The following is a 24208-nucleotide window of genomic DNA, read 5'->3' on the forward strand; positions in this document are numbered from 1 at the left end:
TTCGGCTTACACATTCTGTTTATCAACTATTCAAATATACCATCTTAGTCACTCCCCTGAATCCATTGTGCAGCGCTACTCAGTCTTACTATTGTTCAGACACAAATCAACAGAAATGTATTTTTGTCTCACAACAGTCAAAACACCCACACTGAGTGTGCATATGCACATACAAGTGAATGCACCGTTCCTCTCCATCAATAGCTTTAAGATTAAAACTAAACTAACATGATAAAAGCAGAAAACCCACCCACCATAAAAGCTTTGCATCATTCCGGGACGCCACAGAGCCCTGGGCGAGCCTGAGTCCAATATTTCATTTTTTTCCTCCTTTTTTTCAAACGACAAAAACAGAACTAATTGGAGTACCACTGCATGTTTTCACTAAAGGCACAATTTAATTACATTTGAACTGGGAACGAGTATTTTGGGAACATGGTATGTTCATTCAAATAAATGGAGCGAACGAAAAGCAATATTTGTTTTGCTTTGATTAGCAAATCGGCAGGGCAATTTGTTAAGAGAGGGACAGAAAATCTCTGCCTGGAACCCACACTCAGGTTTTCTTTTTTGGCCAAGAAGTCCTGAAGGTGCAGTCACACACACACACACACACACACACACACACACACGCAAACACACTGCTCCTTGGAGCATTTATGCTTCCTCTTAAATCTTAATGAACTCTGGCCTGAGGGCCTGCGATGCTGGACCATATTAGGCTGCCTGTAACCTCTTCTGGCCTTTGGTGGCACCACTGATAAATACTGTATTAATAACTTTCTAAATAATGTAAAGAGTATTGTTGTCTCTGAGGTTGTATTAATAAACATGAATGAATTTATTTGACTTTAACAAAGCATGATTAATGCACATTAGGCCGTGTATTGCTCATTCTAGCGCTCCTTTCCCCTCATCCCCACCCTAAAAGAAAGCACACCCATCACCATTAAATATTTATGGCATAATATTAATGGTTTTGTAAAGAAAATATCAAGTTATTAATCCTCTGATTAACAACTGATTAACCTTTTTATTAAACACGTGATCCGTGCATCGTCGATTCAGGATGTGTCGCCCAAGTGTGCTGTGGAATAATTATTTTTTGTGTCTTTTTTAATTGCAAAAATTGCACGGCTGAACTGTTTTTCTGCTTTCTGTTTTTTTTTTTTCCTTATACATGCTCAGGAAGAGACGCACGCACGCACACGCACATTCAACCTCAAACCCGACATCAGATTTACTGTCTTAAGAAAAGCAATGCAGCACATCTTAAAACAAAAAAGGGCTAAATATAGTGGGAGATTTTTGAAGACAATGGGGTTTAACTCATATATCCGTTTATTCCTCTGTTATTGGCATGAGTGAGAAAGTAGAGAAAACATGCAGCGCTGATGGACAAGCGCTCACACGCTCTCGTTTTGTCTCTGCTCATCTCTCTGCTATTGTGTGTATTTTTAGGCCTTGTCGGAGTCCGTTCAAACACAATTATGCTTATGTTTCACACATGCCAAGAGTGACTTCATCCTGAGCACAGAGGGAAAAGAAGAGAGGGGGAAAAATCATATTTTGTCAGACAGGTGGAGATGGGAACAGAATAGAAATGTTTCATTATGTTTGTTTGTTTCTCCCCCAAAAATATCAGTCAGTCATGCTTCAACTGCAGCAGTCAGTCAAATACTGTTTATAAAGCAAATATAACTGTTTGAACTTTTGACCATGCAAAACACATGCAAAGAGATAAAGAGTAAAGCTGAAACTGAACACGTGCCCTTAAAAAGAACTTGGTGTATGTCTCAGCACCTCTAGAAGCTCACTCAGTGGGCTGGAGGAGGTCTCAGAACAAACAGTGTGGTCATTAGGAGTTCTGCTTAGTAGCAAGTATACACTACACCATGCAAACTCAGATTACTACATTGTACATTTGTCCAAAAAGACATTAATCTGACTTTTTTGTTTGTTTGTTTAAGTTTTAAGTTTTTTGAACACTAAACCTATTATTGTTGTCAAAGATCACTATTTTACAACACATATTCAGTCATTTCTACATATGATTCAATAACTACTATGAAACGTACATTTTATAGTTATATGAGTAAAACAGTGAAGTGTAAGTCCACATAAAAGACTTTGCACTTTAAAAACTAATACATTTCAACCTCTATTTATCTCTTACAATTAAACAGGCTGTTTCTAACTGTGACATTAAGAGTGATGTATGTAATTGACCTCAGTTCTGATTGGCTGTGCTGGTTTATGCCTCACTCAAAAAGCAATCCATGAAATATGTTTTAGTGTAAATTAACTAAATCGCTGTATGCTTTATGGATTCATTTACATATATAGGCCAAAATTGAGCTGTTTGAACATTTATAGACTACATATTACAAATACTTTTATTCCAGACTTTAGCTGCCTCTTTGAGAGACTTCCTTCTTGGAAAGTATATTAACTCTAGATCATCCATTCCAGGTCAGTTTTACCCACTTGGGGTTCTGACTATTTCATTTATTTGAAGAAAAAAAAAAATCATGATTCATAACGTGTTATAGACCAAAACCCCCTGCAATGCATTGTGGTGCTTTTTTCATAGCAGAGTCTATCAAAGGGCTGAGTATTGTGAAAGACAGCAACAATGGAGGTCTTTGTGACGGGATAAGTATGTTGGGGACACTTGTTGTTTTTTTCATGCCTGGTCTTATGATGGATTGGTACACATTCAGTAGGGTGTCTTTGTTAACTGTTTTACCCTTTCTTTTTCTTATATATATATATATATATATATATATATATATAAACGTTAATGGATGAACTCTTCATTGGCTCTACTCACTGCTCTTTCTCAATGTGAACTTTTCTAACACTCATTGAGGAGTCCCTTTTTCCAGCATTTCAACAAAAGCTTTGCTTTTCCTCACTCCTTTTCATTCCTTCATATCTTTCTCTCTTTCTCTGACTCGCTCTCTCACTCTAAACTGGCCACCCTGGGATTCCTCTCAGTCAAGCACACACCCCTCCGAAAACAATTATCTTTGAACTTGCTTTTAGTGCTGTTTGTCCTAATTACAGATCATTTTCTCTGTCACATTTCTACTTTTATTGCCGTTTTGCCCTGAATGTTGATCCTATTGAGGTTCAACCTTATTTTACTTGCTGGAACACCCCTAAGACCTGGATTCATCTCATATTCCCCTGTGCCTTTTGCTCTCTCTCTTTTCAAATTTGATTTTTTTCCTCTTCTTCTTCTACTGCATCTGCTTCTTTTCTTCCATTATTTTTTGTTTCTTTTTTTTGCAGTATCTAGAGCTTATCTAGAGCTTCAATCAGGCCTGAAATTTTGGTCTGGACCCAAATACTGAACTTTCCATCCAAGCCTGGCCTGACACACAGCGCCACATTTTGAGTCCAAACCGAGAGCTGGTCCCGTCAAAATTTTGTCTGAACTTAGTTCAACCCAAAACACATCATTAAGTTTCAAGCCGGAAACTGATCAGAACCCAAAATTATGTCAGAAAATGGCCAGAACCAGACCATCGCGAACATTATCCTGAATGTTTTTAGTCTCAATAAACTTCCCATACTGCAATGATCTCATGTTAGACGGTGCTGCTATAACAAGATGACTTCACCTAATTAATCTTAAAACTGTAGTTTACATATAAAATCTTGTGTATAACAGTCAATATATAATCTCCAGCATGATAGTTTAAAAGCTGTTTTAAAGTAGTGAAAATAGGATGTACCTGTAATTTGGATCAGTTCTTATTGTTTTGTTTAATCAGAGTACAATACAAGATAACTGATGTGTGCCGTGCATTCCTAGTTATGTGTTTCCTTGTTTGAAAGTTAGTTTTATGAGATAAGCTAAAAAAAAAAGACTGAAATTAAAAAAAAAAAAATTTTTTACCTTTGTTAGATCATGTTCTTTGTGTATCAGCTATTCCAACAGCTTTGAGAAATCAGGTTAGAAGAGTAGATTGAACAGCAGAAATAGTTGTGTTTTTATGTCAGCCTTAATTGGTGAAATGTGCTGCTTTTGTTTAAGACTTTGCAAATGGCCTTTGTTCTGATTGCCTGTCATTTTGCCTCACTGAAAAAGCAGATCAGGCTGAAGCACTCCTTGTAACTTCAGTGTGAAAGGGTGGAGCTAAACTGCTGTAGGCTGAAAAAGCATGCATATATACTAAAATGAACAACTAAGGAGAAAAAATAAAGCAACTAAAGCAGAGAAAGCAGGATCAAATTTGTTAAAGGCGGGAGGCTGAGAATCCAAACATGAAATTTAAACCTGATACATATTTGGAAAATGATGTCCAAGCTTGATTGAACCTGACTAGAGCAGTAGTGTCCAGTCAGGTTCGGACAAATTAATCAAGCTGTAGTATTTTCCACTTAAATTACACTCAGATCCCAAAATGCAGAGGGACATATGGCCCAATTTTCGGTGATACAGTACAGGTTCTATGAGACAGAGAGAGAGAGAGAGAGAGCGCGAGAGAGAGCAATAGGAGCGAGTGCACGTGCTTGTGTGTGTGTGTGTGTGTGTGTGTGTTTCTCCCTTTGCGCTGAGGTATGAGTTGCTTTAGGGCTTGCTAACTTCACTGCCACAGGGGAATGCTGGTGTATTTATAGTTCCGCTGCTACAGAGGTGGACTTCATGTAATTAAAACCCAGTAAAGGTGCTTAATACCTTCCTTTTTCCCGACTCTGGCCAATCATAATCTACTCCACCTCTCTCTTTTAACTGTAACGCACACCCACACACACACACACACACACACACACACAAACACATAAATGCCTACACTCCTATACACACACTGGCAGACATGCACACACACACACCCCTAAGCCTCTTAGGGATCTGATTCAGCGTGCAGACACAACACGCGCTGGAGTTGCAAGGAGAGGTTTAGACATGGTGCAGGACTTTTTTCAATTAGAGGCGGCTCGCATGCAGGCCGATAGCATCGCGGTGCAGCGGGACGGGTCACTGGCGGCCGATGGGATTAGAATCATGCGGCGGTTCTGCCAGAGCAGAGAGACACAAAACGGCTAACCAGGCGCAGCCCGTTTGCCCCATCCCCGAATAAACCCCGCTAAATTACACACCCTCTCATAGACAGCTGTACACCAGCACCTGGGAAAGACGAACTCAGTGCAAGAGTTTAACACAGCTTTCTTTCTGCTGCTCAATGCACAACCAAATTTACATAGCATTAACTCATTTGCCAGTGACCATTTCTGTGTACTGTAGTATTACAAAATGCCAAATTATCTGCCTAAGGAATTATGCATATTAGACTGATCTCCATTTTTGTTGTTTTTTTACTTTGTTGCCCTTTACATTGTGTGTAAATTTCATGATGAATGGACCAAAAGAAATGGCCAAAAATGACTTGGAAAAAAGTCTGGTCCCACAAACTTACATTAAAACTAAAGATGTTTTTTTCCTTCTCCTGTAAAGGTACCATTTTGTCGATATATATATATATATAAAACATTTATGCATTTTTTATTTGCAAAAAAAATCTTTTGCCATTGAAATTTAATTGGAAATGAAGCACAAATTAAATTTGTGCTTCAGTATAACTGTTATATAATTATAACAATGTTGTTCAACTATCACACAGAATATATGTAACAGACTCTCTCTCTCTCTCTCTCTCTCTCTCTCTCTCTCTCTCTCCCCCTTTCTTTCCCATTTGTTTTCTCATGCTCTGTCGCTCATCAGAAAGGACACCCCTCAGTTAAGAGCACAGAAAGTGTTAGTAGTGTTTTGAAGTGGCCCTTTGCGAACACACTAATACATACAGTATACTCACACACACATTCACTCACATACACATACTAATGGTGTTCATTTACTCATCAGTAAGAGCTCTATCATGTGCCCTCTTTTACAGTCTTCTATTGCATACCCCTGCTTCATACACACAGTGCAGACACACAATGTGATTGAATTAGCCTTTTTTCAGAGTTCTCGGTTAAAGAGGAGACAGCTTATTTACTTTAGCAACAAAGAGGCACGACTGTTTTCCACCCATCCGCCTTCCAGCGTGTCACCACAGTAACATAGACTTGATGTGTACTGTAAAAGCGGCGAGAGTTTTGTGATACTTCAGGTGTGTGTTGTTTTGTTTGTGACAGACCTTGGTAAAGGCCTTTGTTGGTATATCGTACTCCATTCTTTAATGAGCCATTATTCTACACTTGTTTTCTTTTTGGACACATTTGTCACTTTGGCTGCGTATTCTGTGATTCTTTTTCCTCTTTCCTGTTTGCGTGGATTGACAGGCAGTGTTTATTCTATGGGTTCTAGGTTTGGCACAGGAAACTATTGGGAAAAATCAAAGTGCAGAGAGTTTTGGGGCATACAGCCCTTCACTCCCCCTCTGCTCTTCTCTCTTCTCCTGGAATGGCTTTGGAGAAGGGCTTTGGGGGGAGGTAGCCGAGTGTGGCACGTACCTGTCAGCAGGTACTCAAAATAATTGGTAAATGACTGCAGCAGAATAGAGAGGGCGCTCCCTTCTCCTCCTTCATTTGATGAATATTTGAAGTCGCCAGGCAGTCGTGGAGCTGAGTGCTTAGAGCTCGGGCCATCACAGGCATCAGGAGAACAGCTCCAAGAGCAGCTAGAACCTGCGGCATCATCACCCTGGTACAGTAAAGATGAGTTGTTCATAATGTTGCAAGGTTTTAACACTTACGTCTACACTCTTAAAAATAAAGGTGCCAAAAAGGGTTCACTGGAGCAATGCCATGGATGAAAAAGTAAAGAACCTTTCAATGAATGGTTCTTTTAAAAAACGTTGTTGTAAATGAGATGTCCAAGTGTGAAGAACCTTTTAGAGTGTGTTTACTTTTGTAGTTGGTTCCCTTCATCCAGCCCAAAGCAGAATATGATAAATTGTTGCATTTTAGTTGTGGTTTACTTGGTGTTCACACTGACATTGAACTAAACAAAAGTCATATGGAGAACTGATCGGGTACACACTGTGCGACAGTAACTGAGATATTATCTAAAATATCCAAGAAACGTTCTGAGCCATGCTGTACTCTGGCTAAACAGAGCTTGTGGGTTTTAAGTATGTTTTATTATGTCTATGTTTCATGATATTCAAGAGCAATAAGCCATCAGCACATTACCATGATTTTCTAACAACATGGAGCAGGGTCAAATCGCTGAAAACATATAGCCTTAAGTGTCATACTTCTTTTTTTTTTAATATGTCAGATCTTGGTGTATTGATCTACAGTATGCTTGATACGTGAGATGTTTTGAGTACAGCTTAAATAACGTCCTGTATAATGCTTGGAATGTGCCACAGCCAGTGTTCTATAACTACTGATTCAGAGCTCATGAAGAGATGATACATGCATCTTGGTGTCAAAACAGCAGCGGAAATCCATCTGTTGCACATTCCGAAGAAGCCATATAGCAAAGAGACTGTTGTTTATTCTGTGTTCAGTCCATTTTGTGGTCATATTTCAAATAAACCTCACCAAGCAGACTGAGATGGACCTCCACAAGGGAAGTTGGTCTGTTCATTTGGTGCACATGAACGTTTGAATGGCAGTGTCCTCACTTCTTTAACACACACTAACATAGCCATCACACCAGGGATTGTTTTGAACAAAACCAACAACCACCATGTGGATAGCCCTATACAGGCCTAAAGAACACACACAGTATTAGAGAACAAACAAACAAACACATTTTTATGGTATAGGACCTTTACATTATGAGGTTGTCATTTTGCTATATGTTTGATATACATGGCATGTTCATTGCAAGTCATAGGTCATTTTTACATAGTTTAGGTACTATTCAGTCATTTTTATTGGGTTTGCATTCTGTTTTGATGAAATCAAGTTTTGTTTCAGTGTTAGAAACCATGATGAAAAATGTGAAGGATATTCTTATATATATATATATATATATATATATATATATATATATATATATATATATATTGTTATCACATCTTTTCTAATTTTCCACATTGTAAAATAGATTATCTTCTACATGCAAACACACACGTGATATAGATTGGAAGTTGAGAATTTCTACTATTGACCGAATCTCTTTGTTTGATTTAATGAGATACAAGTGTAAGATAATCAAACAGAATATAGGAAGAGGCCACTTTCATGGTACACACCATGGAGGATCTATGAGGGTTCACAAGTATTGCTAATTATTGAATGATCTTCAGCATCTGCATGCTGGCTATAAGTTTTCAGGTGTGTACAGTATATAGTTGTCCGCAGAGATGTGAGCACACTCACACACACACACACACATACACGTACACGAAGTCTCCCCATAAATGCACACTTGACACACTTACTGAACACATTTCCATTACCAGCCCTCCTCTGTACGCACACATTATATCTCACCACCCTCCGTAATTTTGAAACAATGCCACGGAAAGTTCACTCAGATAATTACTCTGCGGACAAATGTGCTTTAACTTTGGGGAATCTTAGCTCCCTGCCAATTTGAGGAGCGCCATCGGGCTCTGTTTGTCTGATAATGGATGGTATTCATCTTCATCTTGCTCTTATGCCCGTCTCCAACTCACTTTACACCATAGTCAATTAAACCCCTCCGGCCCCATCTGTGCATAAAGGGATATATAACTCTTTTGACATTTGGCCACGGCCATATTAGGCACACCCAGAGCACACGGGGAGAGAATGGCTCCATTAGCACGTTTAAAAGGCCCTGGCTTGACATGAGTCACCGAGGGGTTGGTGATTTGCATCTGGACTCTGGTTTTTTGCTCAGGATTTCTGATTATATGGAGATATAACTGTGAGATTACAGCAGCAGTAGTTTAATAGTTTGAAGGAGAAGGGCAAGATGTACTAGCTCAGAAAACTGCTTCTCGTTTAAAATAACCGGAGCTTTGTTCGATTTCTAAGGTGTTCAGTGTCAGTGTCCGAGAGTAGGCTAACTGGTGAGGATGAAGGGCTTTCAGTGTGAGCTGATGTTTCAAAGGCATGCGGCTCTTCCTTTTGAAGTCAAAGACATGTTCAACGAACCTGGCGAAAAGGCCCAGTCCTCAGAAACCCCTTGCTGTAGGGGAATGTAACGTGTTAGCTCTCTGTGAGCCAGTGGTCTCGAGTTGAAGGGTGGATTTACGAGGCAGTGGGAGATGCAGCAGGGGCTATTTCCGCCCCAGTGCCGGTGACTGGGGGACTCAGATAGGGAGTGCGGGGTAATGAGGCGTGAGAAGCACATCCTATCCTTGCGCGCCAAACCCCACACTCCTCCAGGGCTGTCCAGACTTGACTTGCGGGGTCAGCTGCCGTTTAGCCTGCACATTTAGCTCACCGCCTCCAAACAGCTCGAGGTGTGAAAGCCATACTTTAGGCTCGGTGCCCCCCTTACCGTCTAATGCTGAGTCACTAGAAGACCTCAGTGGATGTTAGCATACACAGTGTCAGTGGATGTAGCGTACATAGAGCGTCACTCTCTAGGTGATACAATAGAATGAATTTTGGTTCCTTAAAGACTCTTTTAATAAATGGAATCATTTTTGTACATGAATCATATGAGTGTGAAGAATCTTTTTAAAGTTTATCTTTATGTAATGTAAAGGTCCTAGAACCATACATTCATGGAAAGAATAATGTAGGAACCTGCATAAAGGTGCTAATGGCTACATAGACTTCAGTATATATATGCATATACACACACACACACACACACACACACACACACCTGTGATGGACTAGTGACCTGTCCAGGGTGTTTCCTGCCTTCTGCCTAATGGCTGCTGGGAGAGGCTCCAGCACCCCCCAGCGACTCAGAAGGATAAGTGGCTTAGATAATATGTGTGCATATATATATATATATATATATCAATATCAAGTCAGATCCAGCTTTTTAGTGCTCTCAAAAGTTCTCCATCGACTCCTTTATCAAAAGTTCTTGTATCTTCAATAACAAATAAATAAATAAATAACCCCTGATACAGCAGCTCTTTTGAGCTTGCTTTCTTTGACATATGAGATTCCGAAAAGATTTTGCATGGCTTGCATTTCAAATGAGCCACTGTGTGAGTTTTATGTGGACATTATTATCGGGATACGTCTCTCAATATGTGTAAAAAAGAATGACCCCGGCATTTTGATTTATTCATCTCTTTCCTGGGTTGTATGCAGAGACGCAGAAAATCCTAGATCTCGCTCAGGAATGGCGGCAGATATATAATTCATGAAAGCTAATGCATTGTTTCTGTTGCTTTATATCATACCTCCTTTTTTCCTCTCCCTGCCAGTGTATTACTTGGCAAAGGTTGGCAATAATATCAGTATTGAAATGAGAAGTTTGAAAGACGCACCGCTTCTCTCTTTTTTTGTGCGCGCGTGTGTGTAAACTGATTTGAATCACACATTGGGGGCTTACGGAACGGAGCTCTAAATGTTAAATGGGGGTTGAAGTCTGCCTGAACTAATTTGTAGAGCTTTGCACCATGTTGACATTTAAATGTGATAAGAATAGAAAACTGTACGCCGACCTATTTTGAAGATGCTTTCGGAATGCATTCGCATCAGCCGCAGTCTATAATTAATAAAAAAAGACAGCACGTTTTTCTCCCCCCTCCTCGTCCCCTGTTTTTTTTGCTACCAGATTTGATTATAATACAGCCCTTATACGACTCAGAAGGATGGGGGGTGGGAATGAAATATAAATAAATAAATAAATAAAAGAGGAGTAAAATTTGAGCAGGGATGGAATTAAGGGGGAAGTGGATAGCGCGCACCTGGGTTTGAAGGGGGGGAGAGATTGCGTCGGCTGGCTGGCTGGCTGGCTGGTTGCTGCGCCGTATCACATTACTGCCATCCCTGTGTTTGTGCGAGCGAGCAGCGACGAGAGGGACCTCGCCAAATCAGCATGCAAATAACGCCACATTGTTAACTTAATCAGATGCAGGAGAGAAAATATGGAGAGGGAGGGAGGGAGAGAGAAGTAGGGAGGGTAGAGAGATAGAGAGAGAGAGAGAGAGAGAGAGAGAGAGAGAGAGAGAGAGAGAGAGATGGAAGGAGAGAAGGGAAAGATGGAGAGAAAGAAGCAGGAGGAGGGGGCGCGGAAACAAGTCGGGGTCTTCTGAAATGGCGGAGGGTGAGACAGATTAAGCCTCTCTACCTACGGGGATGATGTCGACAGGGTGGCAGTGTCAGGCCCCTGGGGGTGGTAAAGTGTGCATGCGGGTGTGTGTGTGTGTGTGTGTGTGAAGAAGAGGTTTTCCCATTTCTATCAGAGCCTGGAGCTGAAGATCCCTTTTCAGATCTCACTGAAGTGTCTCAGGCCAGTAGATTTGCACCAGCAGCAACTGAACACATTATCACTGACCCCTCAACTGGACTACACCTGCTGCACATTATCTAGTGTGGTAGGAGTGACCTGACAGTCATGAGAAGATACTTAGCCCCATTCCATTCATTTCTTGCAGTCATTACATTTAACAGTAAACAGCCTCTAGTTTTTCCTCCTTTTCATTCAGAACAAGTGAAAGACTGCCATTTATATATTATATAGTGTGAAAGGAGTGACCTGGCAAAACAGCATAATACTGAGCCCCAGTAGTAGGCCTTCCATTTAACAGTAAATGGCCTGTAGTTTTTTCTATTTTTCAGTCTAAAATAGTGCATGGACATGCTTTCTGGAGGTTTCTAATCATGCTGACCTCCCAGCTCCCATAGATTCTCTGTTTTCAGTGAATGACTGCGGTTTCCATTCATTAATTCATGATTAATATTTTGTTGTACATTTATTTACGTTTACATTTATTTATTAGATTTATAATATAAGAAAGACCATTTATCATGACTTGAAAAACAGTCAAGAAAACATTTTTAACCATGATTATTTTAAATACTACTACGATGACGAAGGGTTGATGAACCAGAAACGCACGGATGTAAAATAAACCATAAAGTTTAATAAAAGGAGAATGATGTAAATCAGTAGCGTTAACACCAATTCAAAAACAAGAATTGCCAAAACAGACAAAAAGAGTAACAAGTAAACAGGCGAGGGTCTAAACCAAAATTGAACCAACCGTAACCTTGGCCAAAGGCAGAGGGTCATAAGAAGAGAAAAAAACTACAGACAAAAGGCTCGGTACACACTGGTAAACAGAGTCAGGTCCTCACAATGAGGTCCTCACTTTTCTCCCTTTTTAATACTTGTACATGTTTGAAGGAGAGTTTTCTCTGTATTTATCATTGGCTGGAGCTGATGAAGACTTCTTTTCAAAGCTTTCTGAATCATATTGACTCCTAGCCTCCATACACCTGCTACTTTCAGTGAAGCATTGTACTGTAAAGTCAAAATGTAAATGGCAAACTACAGAACTACTGTTTCCACATTATCTAGTGCTGTAGGAGTGGCAATGCTGCAATGACAAGATCATTAACCTCATTCTGCTGACATTTTCTGTAGCTAAAGCAGAAGAAGACCCCTTTTCACAGCTTACTGTAGCACCCTACCTACTCAGACAGGCAGGTTCAGCTTATGAACATAGTCACACTGACCATCAGGTCCAGCACACCTGCTGTGTTCACTGAAGACTGCCATGTGCACTTTATCCAATATGGCAGGAGTGGCACGCTGGAACAATCAGGACACTTTCTATTTGAAATCTTCTTGTAGTCATTACGTTTAACAATATTTTTCTCAGGTTTTCCTACTTCTCAGTCCAGACAAGTAGTGAATTTATAGCGACTTTGCTGTAATTAATCTCTATGTGAGCTGTATAAACATGCTATAAAATCCTCCCATCTCCTCTCCCAGCTGCTGTGTAGCTTCAGACAGAGGGAGAGAACAAGAAGGTCACGACCTCTTCGGCACAGCTCATGCGGAGATCAGTACTGTCAAACACGCTAGCGGGCCTGCGGCCGCCATGGTAACACATGCAACATGTTAACATGCCAGCCGAACCCCAGCCAAAACAGATGAGAGGAGGATACGTTATCCCTTAGCACACGCTAGCCGCAGTGAGCCACGTGCTGCTGTCTAAAACCGCTCCGTCTAAACCGACAGGCTCAGAGAGGATGATGTACAGAGCACCTTTCTCATTAAACATCCCCAGCTTTACATGCTTAGTCTTTCTTTCTTTCTTTCTTTCTTTCTTTCTTTCTTCTTTTTTTCTATAGTTTCTTTCTTTGTGTTTTCACCTTTCTTTCTTTCTTTCTTCTCTTTTTCTGCAGTTTCTTTCTTTCCTTCTTTCTTTTCTTTTTCTGCAGTTTCTTACTTTCTTTGTATTCTCATCTTTCTTGTTTTTCCTTTCATTGTCTATCTTTCTTTTGTGCTTTCACCTTTCTTGTTCTTCATTAATATTTTCTCTTTTTCTCCTTTTTCTCTCTCTTTCTTTCTTTCTTTCTTTCTTTCTTTCTTTCTTTCTTTCTTTCTTTCTTTCTTTCTTTCGGTGCTTTCACCTTTATTGTTTTTCATTGTGCTCTCCTTTCTTTTTTCTTGCCTTTCTTTATTTCTTTTTTCCTCTCTCTCTCTCTCTCTCTCTCTCGCGCTGTCTCTCTCTCTCTCTCTCTCTCTCTCTCTCTCTCGCGCTGTCTCTCTCTCTCTCTCTCTCTCTCTCTAGCTGTCTTGTATCTTGACCTGTATTTCTGTCATTGGCGTCCACAGCGATGGCCTCTGAGAGAGGATGAGCACATTATCATGTTCAAGGTCAGAGAGGGCAGAGAGAAATGATAAAAACGTGGAGAGAGAGAGAAAGAGCAAGAGAGGATTGAGTGAGGAAAGACGCCTGAATTCCAGCTTTCTGGCCAAACTTGGCCATTTATCCCCTTGTCTCTCACTTACAGTGGATCAAGTGTAGTCGGCCTAAAGACCACAGTTGGAAGGGCCATTGTGCGGCGGGATGGGATTTCCAGGTCAAGCTGACTGTTTTATCTGGCCAGCACAGGTTGATTGGGTGGTTTCATTTATTTCATTTTTGCAGGAGAGCTGACAGTCAGGTGAATGTTACAAATGCAGATTGAATCTTGGTGGAGAGCAGGATCAGAGAGATGAACATTATGTCTCTTAGCCCAGATATGTCCCTCACACACTGATTTGATTTGCATGATATCAATAAAGACTGATATCAAATCAACTTCTCTGTGAAGCACCTGCTTGCTTTCTTTAATCAGACATTAAGCAGAGGGAATGCTAGTGGTTGTAGCTGTTTGTAGTGGGTTTCAGAGAAAGGCACTGTTTTTAAGGAGTCTTTGAGGTGTGACCAGTTTCATTTAGACCTATAATCATTAGCCGTGTATCAGCGTAGTGCTGGCATCAGTGCAAAGAGTCTGTCTGGCCTGTGTAATACTGGAATCTCTCTGTCTCTCTCTTTCTCTCTCTCTCTCTCTCTCTCTCTCTCTCTCTGTCTCTCTCTCTCTCATACTCTCTCTCTCTCTCTCTCTCTCTCTCTCTCTCTCTCTCTCTCTCTCTCTTCCGCTCTCTTTCTTTTACTAGCTTTCTCACTCTTTTTTTCTCTTGTTTTTTCTCCACCATCTCCAAGTTCTTCACTTTATCTCTTACTTTCTCTATTGCGTTCTCTATACGTCTTTACTTTCTCTCTCCTCTGTCTCTCTCACTTGTCACTCTATTTCTCGTATGCTTTTTCTTTCACTCTGTTGCTCTCTTTTGATTGCTCTCTCTCATGCTGTCTTTATCTTCCTCTCTTTCTCTCACTGTCTATCTGTCTATCTCACCTCTCTATATCTCCCGTTCTCTTTGCTCTCTTTCTTGTTTTTTTCTCTGACTGTCTATCTCTCTTCCATTTTTCCCTTCCCCTTTTCTGTAAATTCTTCCTTTGTGCATTCACCTTTCTTGCTCTCTATTTCTTTTTTCTCTGTCTCTTTCTCTGTCTGCCTCTCTTGTTCTCTCTCTCTTTACCTTCAGTTTTTCTCTTCACTTTATCTCTCTCACTTTCTCTCTCTATCACATTCTCTGTATATCTTTGCTTTCTTTCACTTGCTCTGTGTGAGTTGTTGCACTCTCTCTTGTTCTCTTCATCTTTCTCTCTCCCTCTTTCTCTCTCTCTCTCTCTCTCTCTCTCTCTCTCTCTCTCTCTTTCTCTCTCTGATCCTAGTGTAGAGAGAGCACAGGCCACATCATTTCCGACAAATGCTGATAAATAAACATGGACCCCACTCTCCCTCAGGTCCTCCACCCTCTCTCCAGAGCCTGCCCAATTCACCCACCCCCCACCGTTACCCTACAGTAAAACGTACTTTGCTCTTAATAAGAGAACACTTCTTTCTTTTACACTGCTTAGCTCTGACTGACAGATTTGAATGTTACGACTAACTTTGAACCTCCTGTAGAAGTAAAAGACAGCCTTATGATTTTCCCTCAGTGCCACTCACAGCTGCAAACAATAGCAGTAAAAAAAAAAGAAAAAAATATTGTAACGTATGCAAAGAATTGCAAGCATTTCCACTCAAGTCTGACTTCCTGATGGCTTTGATAAGATTAGTGGCTTTTCTTAAACAGGATGTGCAAGGGCTGCCTTTTAAAAAACACGCTTTATGGACATACCCAGCACAGTTGCATAACCGCCTTGACGGAGAGCTCCTCTCAGAAGTGAAACTTTCTCTCAGATTAGCCGGGGAGTTTATCAAAGTGACGGCATAAAGGAGATTTAACATCACCCGTATTAAAAAGACATGCAGTGGTTCAATATTTAAAAAGCCCATTTGCCACGACAGAAGCGCTTTTTCATTCAAGAGCATATGGCTCCCCTACCTGTTTATGGTCTTGTCTCGTCTTATCGTCTTTCTGCGGGAGGGAAATAAAAGAGTGAGACAAAAAAAAGAAGAAGATATTTTCAAAAGACATTGAAGAATCATTCAATTAACGGCGGCATGATGTAAAATAATTACTTGACTTGCCTTCCGTAATGAGTATCTCTAATTAGCCATACATTTGTTTTGTGAAAACTCCAAACTACAGACTCCAGTTGTGAAGCGCGAGTAAGTACGTTGAAGTAGATTTTTTTTCTCTCCCTCCCTGCTTTTGTCTCCCTCGCTTGTGCATACCTCTAGCTGCCTGAAGACACAATTTAGAGCCCAATGTATGCACACAAGCAACAGTAAATAGTGTAGTGTGTTAAGGTGTTTTTTTTCTGTCTCTCTCGCGCGCTTTTATTTTAATTAGCCATGCAACAATTAAAAGATTCACAAACTAAATTGAACCTTGTCTCCCTCTCCTCCCGACTTGATTTCACCACCTGTCAAAACAACACCCCTTGTTGAAGTCATTATGCAAAACTCATACGAACAGAACCAGCGTGAGCAAAAAGAAAACAGCAATTATTTCTGATATTCACTTATTCAGGGGTTATACTGACATTTGAAGTTTTGAGGAAAAGGTACGCTTTGTTTGCAGCTACCTGTGTGAGAACAGACGGTCCAAATGGGTGGTTTAGATTAAAAAACAAAACTTTATATCACACGCTATTCAAAGCCAAGAAAAGGAGAGCGATTAACATTTGCAGCGTCTTTGTGCCCAACTGAAACATGCAGGCAGGTTTTGTGCGGTTAACATGAGCTCTTCTTTCCTTAACTGCTTTTTCGATGCGTTATTTTCTCTGTCCTGCGTGCTGGTGTCCCTGTACCAGGCTTGAAGCAGGGATGATGTAAGGCCTGGACTGAGAGGCCACACTGAGCTCATTGTTCCCAGACTTGTTCTGTGCTGTGGACTAGCCATGCGTGATGTGGGATTTGACCATGACCTGATCTGCTCTGCTACTAGGACACTGCTCCGTATTCTGACACACAGACCCGAGAAAAGAGGAGCACTGCTGACCACATGGTCCATGCTTGGATGGAACTGGACAAAATAATGGCTTGTCTTTCTCTTTCTGGTTCATGTATGCATCTTTGTTACTGTTGTGTTTTTGTGCCTGCCTATTTAGTTCTAATATATTCAGTAACAACATGTAAGAAACTTACATGTATTATGTAGATACAGGACTGAGGAATTGAAATGCAGGCCCATAAACATGTCTTTGCAGCTTTGGAAATAATAATAATAATAATAATAATAATAATAATAATAATAAGGCTTGGTGTAATTTGATATTAATTATTTCTCACTTGTAGGTTGTTGAAAGACACAGAGGAGCCTAGTTAAGTGTGTATTCTAGGTGTTATGTTGACACCACTTTGTGTTTGCAAGTAAAAGAATAGACTATTTAAATTAGGTGAAAAGTTATTGTTTTGTGTAAAGTGTTGTTTTGTGGAAAGAAAACCATTTTGTGCTTACAAAACTATTTGACAAAACTATTTGGACACCTACACATTACACCCACAGGAGCTTTCATGTCATCCCATTCTACAACCACAATTCCAATGAAGTTGATACATTGTGTAAAACATAAATATAAACAGAATACAATGATTTGCAAATCCTTTTCAACCTATATTCAATTTAATACAAAAGAGGGGCAACAAAAGACTGGGAAAGTTGAGGAATGCTCAAAAAACACTGGTTTGGAACATTCCACAGGTGAACAGGTTAATTGGAAACAGGTGTCATGATTGGGTATAAAGGGAGCATCCCTGAAAGGCTCAGTCGTTCACAAGCAAGGATGGGGTGAGGTTCACTACTTTGTGAGCAACTGCGTGAGCAAATAGTCCAACAGAGATGAACAATGTTTCTCAAAGTGCAATTGCAAGAAATTTAGGGATTTCATCATCTACTGTCCATAATATCATCAAAAGATTCAGAGAATCTGGAGAAATCTCTGCAAGTAAGCGGCAAGGCAGAAAACCAACATTGAATGCCCATGACCTTCGATCCCTCAGGCAGCACTGCATTAAAAACCGGCATCGTTCTGCAATGGATATTACCACATGGGCTCAGGAACACTTCAGAAAACCACTGTCAGTGAACACAGTTCATCGCTCCATCTACAAGTGCAAGTTAAAACTCTGCCATGCAAATTGAAAGTCATATATCAACAACAGCCAGAAATGCTTCCGGCTTCTCTGGGCCCGAGCTCATCTGAGATGGACTGATGCAAAGCGGAAAAGTGTCCTGTGGTCTGACGAGTCCACAATTCAAATTGTTTTTGGAAATCATGGACGTCGAGAGGAAAAGGACTGTCTGAATTGTTATCAGCACAAAGCTCAAAAGCCAGCATCTCTGATGGTGTGGGGGTGTGTTAGTGCCCATGGTGTGGGTAACTTGCTCATTTGTGAAGGCACCATTGATGCTGAAAGGTACATACAGGTTTTGGAGCAGCATCCAAGCAGCGTCTTTTTCAGGGATGTCCCTGCTTATTTCACCAAGACAATGCCAAGCCACATTCTGCACGTGTTACAACAGCGTGGCTTCATAGTAAAAGAATGCAGGTACTAGACTGACCTGCCTGCAGTCCAGACCTGTCTCCCATTGAAAATGTGTGGAGCATTATGAAGTGCAAAATATGACAATGGAGACCCCGGACTGTTGAGCAACTGAAGTTGTACATCAAGCAAGACTGGGAAGGAATTCAACAGTTCAAAAAAACGCTTATTGAGTGTTGTTAAAAGGAAAGGTGATGTAACACAGTGGTAAACATGCCCCTGTCCCATCTTCTTTGGAACGTTTTGCAGGCATCAAATTCAAAATGAGTGAATATTTGCAAAAAACAAAGTTTATCCGTTTGAATATTAAATATATTGTCTTTGTAGTGTATTCAATTGAGTATAGGTTGAAAAAGATTTGCAAATCTTCGTATTCTGTTTTTATTTATGTTTTACACAATGTCCTGACTTCGATGGAATTGGCGTTGTAAATCCATAGCCATTAGCATGCCGTTTGTCACCACTTGTAGCTATAACATGCCTTCATAGATTTTTCTTTGTGGAATGGGGCTCAGTCGATCAGAACAGAAAAGTTTCTTCCCTAAACATAGGGGGTCGAAACATATAATTGTCCAAAATGTCTTGGTATGCAGAAACATTAGGATTTTTAGGCCAACCCCTGAAATACAACTCCATAGCATTATCCCTCCTCCACCAAATTTCACAGTTGGCACAGTGCAGTCAGGCGGGTAATATTCTCCTGGCATTTGCCTAAGCCAGACTTGTCCATCAGACTGCGAGATAGAGTAGCTTTATTTATCACTCCACAGGATGTGTTTCCACTGCTTCAGAGTCCAGTGGTGGCATGTTTTTTATCTACCTGTTAGCAATGGATGTGGCTGAAATACCTGAACTCTCTAATTAGGAGGGGTGTCCCAAGACTTTTATCTAAATAGTGTATTTTGATGCAATTTTATAATTTATTGACATAAAGCTTTAATCAGTCCTGAAAACCAGAATACAGCCTGATAACTGTCTGTCTGAGACTGAGCCAACTCAGTTTTGTTTGAAAAGCTTTATTCGAACCCTGCTACGTAACATTGATACAGCCATGCCATGAACATAGCAAATGTCATGTGCTGATATGAGTTGCCATGACTTTGTCAGCTTATATCTAAGGGTAATTGTTGTGGCACATCCTGATTTTTATTGAATATTTTAGTTAGCTGCCTAAGACTAATGGTAATATGACAGTTATATTACTTGATATAATATGTTATGACGACTCATGATGTCTGGTGTGACATGTTTGTGGAATGGTTATGTCACTATGATAGAGCCAGGTTTAAGTAAAGCATTACCTTTTTGTCTGTACTCAACTTGAACCACATTATCTCCAAAAATGACCCAATCTGAAGAAATGTCTGTCCAAAACTGATCTGATTGGACTTGTCATAATTCAGAGTGACCAATAAAAGCTAAAGGGGTAGCGCCAGTTAGATTGCTGCATTTTGACAATAAAAGGCAAGAAAAGTCACTTTACTTGAAGGGTGTCTACGTAACACATTCATACCATCTTACATAAACACTTCATAACATGTTAATGAATGTTTAAATTGATAAAAATTTTATTATTTTCAACTGCAAATTTCTGGACAGCCAAAATAAAAATGACCTCACTTTATCACTCAATTTCTTTTCAATTTCGTTTTTTCTTACGCATTTGTTACTTTGCTTGTCACTTTACTACATGGACAGTAAATTACTCACAAATATGCTTAAGAAAACGAAATCTTTGACTGAATCTTAGTATGATCATGTGCTTATGTCAAAGCACTTAATGACCAAAGGGGTAAACTAAGGTCAATTTTATTTTGTCTGTCCAGTTGTTGAAAATAGCATATTTTCACAATAATAAATTAGAACTTTTATTTTGAAATATGTCTCTCAGTAAAATGACTTAGTAGCCTATTAATGTAAATTAATGTCATGTATGCTTTATGAATGTTGAAGTAAACTGTCAAGAACATGTTTTGAAGCTGATGTTATAAAAGGTGTTATGTAAGTACCCCTTAAGTAAAGTTTTTCCAAAAAGTCAATAAAACAATAAATATCATCATGAATTCATGAACACATGCACAAATGGAATTAATCCTTTGTCTAAAATTAGGTTTTCAAACATCCCAAATGTTGGTCTGGATAAACTTTTCATAATTTGCTGACCAACACATTCAAAAAAATTCATAAAGATTTTTAAACCCAACTGACCCAAACACACATATTTCAAACCTTGCATCAAAACAGTCAGAGGAGAAGGCTTAAATATGGCAGAATGTTCATTAAATGTAATCCATGGTGTAATCCAGTATGTAATATAATGTAGTAATAACGTTATTACATTTGAATTAATAATAAATTAACACTAGAAAGAAAATCAATAAACTAGAACCCTTAAACTCTTAATCAAGCTCAGTAAATCTTTGCGGTTAATCAGAGAAAACAATAAACATGTGTATTCATTACATGTTTGCATGTGTGATAAACACCTTTTTTTTCGAAGTGCCCCACACGTCTTCATTTCGAGACCCCCGCTAACACTCCTCTCCAGCATGCTGTCTGCTTAACAAACGCCCAGAGTTATTAATCTTCCTCCCTACATACAGCGTAAAATCTACAGGCAGGAGTCCCCACACACTGCTGTGAGTACCATTGTATAACACACAACACACACACATGCACACACACACACAAACACAGTACATCTGCTGTACTTCAAGATAACACCGTGAATAGCTAGCATAAAAGGAGGCTTTGAGCTTTCGGCTGGCCCTGAAGATGATGATGATGATGATGCAGCGGAGCAGGACAATGAACTGTGGGAATTCTGTGGTCTCCCATTGATCTTCCCTCCACTGGCATCCCAACAAGCCTGTCTGACACACAGGATGAAAAGAGCAGCAATTTTTTCTCCCTCTCGCTCTCTCTTTTCTTTCTCTTCTTCCTTTTTTGCAAGCTCATACTGATCTGTAGAGATGAGCTGAAAGCTGAACTACCTGTTGAAAAGTTCTCTTAAGACCTCTTCAATGACATATTGTATGAGACAGAGAAGACACAGTGAGAGAGAAAGAAAGAGCGAAAGAGAGAGATGACTGACGGAGAGGGGGGGTGGTTAATCAAGAGCAAGGTTACTCAACCTAAATATATTTGTGACCGTTAACGTAGTGCATGTGAAGCGAAGTCTTCAAACATGCTCCTATAATTAGGTCATGCACTGTCTTCTTGTTTTAACCACAAATAAGAACAGCCACCTCCATTTTGTAGAAAGAGGCATGCCGAAAATGGCTTTGTTCTTTCAGCCTCGCGTTTGACTCGGTTTAGTTCTTTTGCTGGGAACCTTTCCTTAATGCCTCATTACAGCCACTAATAATCCAGTTCAGTCAAAGAGCATCGAGAGGAAGAAAAACAAGGCACGTTTTATTGGATTAATTAGAAGTATTCTGAAGACCACCTGCAATAGACTAAACAGGGACTGAGAGAGAGAGAGAGAGAGAGAGACAGAGAGAGAGAGAGACAGAGAGACAGAGAACGCGGGCCAGATCTGAGTCTGAGTCACTGATATGCACACAGTGGGATTTGAGCCATGGTCTGCTTGTGATTTAGCTATTGTGCATTTCTGTGCATAAATACATAGCATGCATGACCATATCAACACATTAAATATGCAACATATGGCAACCATTTTCATACACTTCAGCCTATTTTTTTACTTTAATATCAAAGCAATTAATGATCAGGTGGAACTAGGACTGACTTTTGCACTCTGAGAAAATAATGATTGATTTATTAATAACGATGACCTTCTATGTAATTAATTAATGAGGCACTGCATAAGTAATTAGTCAACATATTTTGATCTCTAGAAACCTACAATAACAAAGCGGTTCATTTTTTCCTTTACATTTTGTTTAAGGTAGTCAGTTATTTGCACGTTACAAACATGATGTAAACATGATGTAAATATATGCAAAAATGAGACTAAAATAAAGTGACAATACATTCCCCAATAGAACATATTCATTTCTTTTAAAGGGCAATATCCACATAAAACCAAATTTTCCTGTAACGTGGAGCGAGGAGGTGGACAAAATAAGCGAAATTTATTAAGGGCAAATCCAGGGTCATAGTCCAAACAGTCCAGGGTCATAGAGCCAACATGGATCACGTGAGAGTTAGGCATGATGAGTAACACAAACAAATCCTAATAACCAAACAATAAACAAAGATTCAAACAACAGTTCTGCCAACATACATCAAACAAAGACCAGCGAAAACAAAGGGCAAAAACAGGGCTTAAAAACATAAGGGTAACGAGGGACAGGTGCAAACACAGGTGGAGACAATCAGGGGTGGAGTCATGAAACAAGGGGGCAGGACTAGAAAACCAACACAAATGCACATGGAAGATCAAAACAAAAGGGCACATGGAGTAGTGGGAGGAGCCATTTCATTTCCTGAAGCTTTAAAAACATATGATTCACCTTCCAGTCTGTACAGTCCATATATAACAATTCATGTATATTTTAACAGCTCATTTTTAATATTTCTAACATTTTGAGTTAATTATTTTTGTGAGAGAACACATTTACACATATGCCTATTCAGTCTACAGCAGTTAAGCTCCACCCACTCATGCTGAAGTTATAAGGATTGCTTAAGGACTGCTTTTCGATTGCAGCACAATAGAGGGTAGCCAATCAATCATTTACTTGTATAGTCTTAAAGTCACAGTAAGATAACCAGTCTGTTTAAATGTAAAATATTAAGAGGGGTCAGGAACAGGTCACATGAAAGTGAATTAAAACTGTTTTTTGGTACTCACACAAACATCAGACATTGACCTATGGAAAAAATAAAGTGCATAAAAAATAGAGAGTATGGGCCCTTTCATATCAGACCTTTAGAAAGGAGATATATTTTATGTCTTTTAAGAGGTAGGCCATGCTTTTCACTTTTTACAGATCTTTTTCACAGCTAGATTGTAGCAGTGCTTGTTTTTATAGAGTTGCACTTACACGCTCTTCTCTGTGAGATCTTCCAGGAGTTCAGTTCAGGGACATGAATGCAGAAACACATCTGAAGTTGATCATGACGTTACATTTCTAGATTGCTTCATCTACATAGAGTAAAACATGTTGACACAGACATGTATGCAAATGCTAGCTAGTTTATTCTGTAATACTGTACTGTTGGGCATTGTTCATAAGGATACATGACATCTATATCATCAAAACAACTGACATAAATATACATAAACATTAATAAAGGCTTCCTTATAAAGGTTCATAAAGGCGGCTTTTGTCAACTTCTGTCAGGTGACATTGATTATTTCTGACACTGGGTTGTGTCATGACACTTTGTTGGGTGAAATGACACAGCTTGTTATAATAATTGACCTTGGAAATAAGCATATGTTATCTTATACATTATATATTTAAACTCATTTTACCTCACAACCACCAAAAATGCTTTGTAGTCTGACTTGGCAAGCTGTCACATTATCAGCATTATGTCACTGTGACATACATCAAGCTACAAAGTGTGTGTCATCTTAGCACAGAAAGTGTCAGGGCACAACTTAATGTGTGAAGAAAAAAATGAATGCCACCTGAGATGTCATGTCAGTTTGAAATCAAAGCTGGCAAATGGCACCAATTGTAATAAGCGTTTATTAATATTTTTATATGTCTGAGTCATTTGTCTTCAGGTAGGTGTCATGTAGCCTTATGAACACTGCCTAAAGTGTTACTGTTCTTCCATAGAACTTTGTTTAATAAGTTAAATTTGTTAGACAATGCAATGTAAATTCCTGCATCTTTTTGTAAATGCATACTGCAGA

The 24208-nt window shown here is 39.6% G+C and overlaps 1 protein-coding gene across 7 annotated transcripts in view; it reads left to right on the plus strand.

Annotated features, from left to right (window-relative positions):
• Positions 1 to 24208, plus strand: part of znf536 (zinc finger protein 536) — a 252111-nt gene that overhangs the window by 92108 nt on the left and 135795 nt on the right. The window lies entirely within an intron of this gene.

The sequence above is a fragment of the Pygocentrus nattereri genome, chromosome 25, assembly GCF_015220715.1.
Source record: "Pygocentrus nattereri isolate fPygNat1 chromosome 25, fPygNat1.pri, whole genome shotgun sequence".
NCBI classification, from domain to species: domain Eukaryota; kingdom Metazoa; phylum Chordata; class Actinopteri; order Characiformes; family Serrasalmidae; genus Pygocentrus; species Pygocentrus nattereri.